This window comes from Neoarius graeffei, chromosome 5 (assembly GCF_027579695.1).
Source record: "Neoarius graeffei isolate fNeoGra1 chromosome 5, fNeoGra1.pri, whole genome shotgun sequence".
In the NCBI taxonomy this organism is placed as follows: domain Eukaryota; kingdom Metazoa; phylum Chordata; class Actinopteri; order Siluriformes; family Ariidae; genus Neoarius; species Neoarius graeffei.
In genome coordinates this window covers 1,322,696-1,328,321 of record NC_083573.1, presented here as the reverse complement: position 1 = coordinate 1,328,321, position 5,626 = coordinate 1,322,696, and positions in this window count along the sequence as shown.

The following is a 5,626-nucleotide window of genomic DNA, read 5'->3' as shown; positions in this document are numbered from 1 at the left end:
CTTCAACTTAGTGGCCATTTTATTAGGAACACTTCTGTTCATACATACAAACACTCTTCTTGTGAACACAGAACTGATAACTTTGTTTATACTCTTGAATAGCTCTTCTTCATGACGACAACCGGAAGTGTACCAACATGATGGGGCGTGTAGCGCCACCTGTGGCTCGGGTGCACAATGCACCTCACACAATAGCTCGATTTCCTTGTGTGCATGTAGGATTGGATTTCTCTGGCACCCCTGCTGGGACCCTTTGCTCGATTACCGACAGTAGCTCGATTTGGATGTGCATGTAAACGCACTGAGTGAACAGAGCATGCCGAGCGCCATCTATTGGACATGTGTAAAATACAGAAATAAGGCCGTCGCTGGGTGAACAGGGGTACCCTGACAAAAAAGACGTTTATGTAAGTGTGCTTCTAGTATACTTCTTTTAAACTAAAAATAAGGGCGTATGTGTAACAGGTATATAATTAACACTGTGAATTTCACCAGAAATCCTTTATTATTCCCTGCCTACCTCTCTTTTATTTATTTTTACATGTTTTATAAGCAAATGTGAACTATTTTTGGAGTTTGTTCATTCATTTTAAAAAAAGAAAAGAAAAAAACACTCCTCGCACTTGGATGAGGTCATCCAAGCGCGTCGCGCGGGATTCTCTTCAGTCTGCCTGAAGCTCTCTGGAGAGAAGTAAGTAGCTGCCAGGGTTCTTGTAATTAATAGTTCCAAAAAATTCATATAAGCATTTATAACACTAAAATTTGCAAGGTAGCGGTATTGCGTAGCTGGCGAAGTGCCATTGTGCTCGCTCTTGTTTTTATTTTCATGTACTTTGTAAAATACAGCAGACTAATGTTAGCCGGAATGTTGCTAGCGAATGTTAGTTCGTAGTTACCTCAATACAATATAGTTAGCCTGCATAGTTACTCACGGAGCTAAAGACATTTGTTTGATAGCGTTTAACTTTACTTCGGTATCATATGTCCACTTAGCAATTTACAGGGGATTTTTCTCATTATGCACGTTATGTTCAAAATCTCTGGGGGTATGCCATGGCTAACTTATATTGATCCGATCCGAACGGAAAGAAATTTCTCGGTTCGAAGCTTATTAGTAGGAACTGCTACCGATATCGGCAGAGCATTCTAATATTTCAGCGACTCACTTGTGAACTTTGTATTGACGGTTAATTTGCGTCAATATCCTGAAACGTGTTCTGTCATTAAAGCATGTTGGTTGTGAAAATTAAGTTTTTGCTTTTACTATAGTGGCTAGCCAACATTGCAATATGTATGTGGTGTGAGTTGAATGTACATGTAGCCAACATGGCATGGTTATGCTGTTACTCATTTAATTTTTTAAATTAAGCACATGAGACCAGCCAGAGCTGCCATAACTGATTTTTTTGTTATTCATGACAGGTATGTTGCCTTGCTGTTTATTCTACTGTAATACTACTTGGTTTTTGTGCATTTTTTTTCCATTTCATGTTACCATTTCATGTCACCAATCATTCCTGAAGTGTTAAGCTGGTGGTAATTCATGTGCTGAATGTCGCACAAGATGTGACAGTTTTCTACTGAAATGTAATATACTGTAAGAATGCATTATTATATGAATGCAGTTTGTACAGTAGTGAGTCTGCCTGAAGCTCTCTGGAGAGAAGCACATGAGACCAGCCAGAGCTGCCATAACGGATTTTTTTGTTATTCATGACAGAATTAACCGCAGTCAGTCGGCCGTCGTTGTCTGAGTCATCAATGAATAAGACACAACGCAGAGTCAGACCAGTCACATTGGTGCTGTGACCTTCGGAGTTCCACAAGCATCGACGCCAGCTCGATCACTGTGGGGAGCTCATCATACCAACCTTCATTCCAAGTTGCTCACTTTTGACACTGTGGGACATCTGATACATGAACAATTCACCAAGCTAATCAATTTTGAATCTATTGAAAATACCACAGTGTGTAATTGTATATATTCGTGATTTCCCATTGTTGCATATATTCTTTGGTGTATATCTGGTAATGGAACCAGCGGCTAATTCAGGGGAAACTGGAGTTTCTCTCGGGGATGGTTCTCTCAGGGTGGGTTTTGGAAGGGGATGGATTTTCAATGACGAGGGTCAGACACCTCAAGTTGGTGAATTGAGAACTCCCAGGTGTTGTTCCACTCGTATTGAGGTCCCTCCTTGTGAATTGCAAACCCCACATGCAATACCTCGTGCAGAATTGCAAGTCCCACAGACAACATCTAATGTTGAATTGCACTCTCTCATCTCAGAGTTAGCCGATCAGATTGGTCAGTCTATTGCAGCTCAGCTACAGGGTAACACAGCTGGCAGTTTATCTGGGTCAACAAAGGCCAGTGAGTCTGAACAGAGATCTGAATTGAACTTGTCTGGGATGAAACTTATCATGCAGTCAGATGTTAAAAAGCCTCCGGTTTTCAGGGGTGACAACAGTGATAAATGCTCAGTTTGTGAGTGGGTGGAAATAGTGGGGATATCTAAAGAGATATAGAGAGAAGCCAGCAGTCACAGGAGATATTAGCTAGGCTAATGGGAAAGGCGAAGGATGTAGTAAAGGTCACGCTACGTAACAACCCCTCGATTGACCACATCCAGACTCCAGAATTGATCTTTGATATTCTGAAGCAGCATTTCGGTGAATTGACTTACTCCTCTATGCCGATGGCTGACTTTTATAACACCGAGCCAATACAATGTGAGGGAGCAATGGAGTACTGGATTAGGCTGAACAATGCCATTGACATAGCGGATGAGTGTCTGAAGAGGCAGGGACACAGTGTGGAGGATCCTGGGCGTGAAGTGTCGATGATGTTCATCAAGTATTATCCAGAGCCTACCCTCTCCAACAGGTTCAGTTTTAAGGCACCTGATGAATGGACACCAAGTGAGGTAGTGAGGTTCAAGAGCGCATTGACAGCTTCCAGTGTGAACTCAGGGCACGCACCCAGGCAGGTCCTCAAGCCCTACAAAGACAGGCAGTCAGCCACAACCAGTCAGTCATGTCAGGTACAACAGACGCATCAAAGCCAGGGTCAGTGCCAATGTCTCCTTGTTCAGCACATGTGCCCAACACTCAGCTCACACAATCACTAACATCTCTTTCAGCTACTCAGGCTAGCATTGAGCCAGTTCCTTGCCAACCGGTTCTGGGCTTCACTCCAACCATTGATGTGAATGGAATGCATGCTCTGATCAGTCTCCTAGATCGCGTGATGACACATCATAATGTACAGGTTGCAGCTCCTGTACCAGCGCCACCATGACAGCCTGATCCGGGGCATTTCCAGAAGGGAAACTGCAAGGTCTGTGGTGATTCCAACCATTCCACACTCGTACACTGTAGGAGGGAGTATCTGTGTTTCTTATGTTTCGCTCCTGGCCATTGGAAGAGGGACTGTAATAGACAAGGACTGAGACAAACGGGACAGGCTGATGCTAGTCGTGCTCAGCCCTCAGGAAACTCGGACACCCACTCTCAGAGAGGGACAGTGTGGGTGGTGGACAAGGAACCCTCAACGTAGATGAGTCAAATCTTGAGCTTCTATATGTTAACACCTGTTTAGCCATGCCAGAAGAATACCAAGTTGTGGTTCAAGGATCAGTAGAGGTGCCAGCTTTCAGTGAGTTGTTCTACACCCAGGTTACGATAAATGACAGGGTTGAACTGAAGGGCATGATAGATTCAGGATCCATGACTTGCACTTTGAATGAAGAGGCGGAGCGTATACTAACAGAATCTGGAGCTCTAGTGGGAGTGCCTCAACCTGCGGAACGAATCGTGTTAGTGGGCTGTGGAGGGAAGCAGACTGTTCCCAAATGTATATATGACTTGACACTGACTATCTATGGAATGAAATGCCTTGTTTCTGTTCTTGTAGTACCTGGCCAACGTGATGAGCTCATCATAGGCTCAAATGTACTCAAACACCTAATGCGAGAAATGAAATGTAATGATGATTACTGGAAGCTTGTGTCAGTTGGGTGCAGGCAGCCGCTTCTCGATCATGAGCATTTCTTGGATATGATGTCATGCACCACCAGGTGGAGGGGAGACAAAGTTCCAGAAAGGGTCGGGACTGTGAAGCTGCCCAGTGCCATTACATTACTTCCACGGCAGGAACACTTAGTGTGGGGTCGGCTACCCAGCAATGTACCAGTGTCTCCAGGCAGCACAGTTATTGTAGAACCGTGCACCTCTAAATCCAGACCAAGAGACATCCTCATTGGACAAGTCATCACACCCATGTGGGGAGATCGGTGGGTGCCCATGAAGATGACTAATCTCTCGTCACAACCAATTACCCTCAGGCGCAACACCAAGGTTGCCGATGTATCGCCCTGTCTTGCAGTGGAAGATCTTAACATCCAACAAGGCTTCTGTATGATGGAGGACAGGAAATCAGCAGAACAGGAAGCAGTCAGACCAACGGTTGAGGATGCTGACCTCAAAGTCAGGCTATCCAGCTTGGGTTTGAGTGACCTTGACATTGACTCATGCAATGCCAGCCCTTGCTCTACGAGACAGCTTCCCAAGCTTGCTGAAGAGTATGAGGACGTTTTCTCCAGAGACTCCCTTGATTGTGGCAAAGCGGAAGGGGTTGTACACTGTACTCGTCTGACAGATGACCGCCCATTCCGCATGCCATACAGGAGAGTGCCCCCGGCCCACTACCAACAGCTCCGGCAGTTACTCACAGAGATGGAGGAAAAGGGGATAATTCGCAAGTCTGTCAGTGAGTACGCATCTCCTCTAGTTATGACCTGGAAGAAGGATGGCGGACTGAGGATTTGTACAGACTTCAGATGGCTGAATGCTTGGACTCTGAAGGACGCTCATCCACTCCCTCATCAAGCAGACTGTCTCACAGCCCTCAGAGGCAATGCCTTCTTCAGCACAATGGACCTAACTTCTGGGTTTTATAACATCCCCATGTGCGAAGAAGACAAAAAGTACACTGCCTTCACAACACCTGCTGGTTTATATGAGTATAATAGGACGCCCCAAGGGCTCTGCAACAGTCCAGCCTCCTTCATGAGGATGATGTTAAGCATCTTCGGCGACCTCAACTTCAACAGTCTGCTCTGTTATTTGGACGACCTCCTTGTCTTCGCTTCTACTGAAGAGGAAGCGCTTGGCAGGTTCCGCGTGGTCTTCCAGAGGGTGAGAGACAGTCATCTCAAGCTGAGCCCAAGAAAATATCATCTTCTGCAGAAGTCAGTCAAGTTCCTTGGTCATGTCATTGACCAGAGTAGTGTTTCTGTGGATCCAACTAAGGTGGATGTCATTGCTAACATGCCAAGAGAAGCCCTGATGGAAATGGACAGTTGCACCCCCTCTGTTAAGAAGCTCAAGTCCTTTTTGGGAATGGTCTTCTTCTATCAGAGCTTCATCCCTGGATGCTCGGCAATTGCTAAACCTCTCTTCGCTTTGACGGCAGGCATGAAGAGGAAGGAGCAGGCTAAGAGAGGGGCTGGCATGTTCCGGAAGCTGACTGCTGCAGATTGGAGCCCTGCATGTGAGGAAGCCTTCCATAGGCTCAAGCGTGAACTTCTCACCTGTGCTGTGCTGGCTCACCCTGACTTTTCAAGAC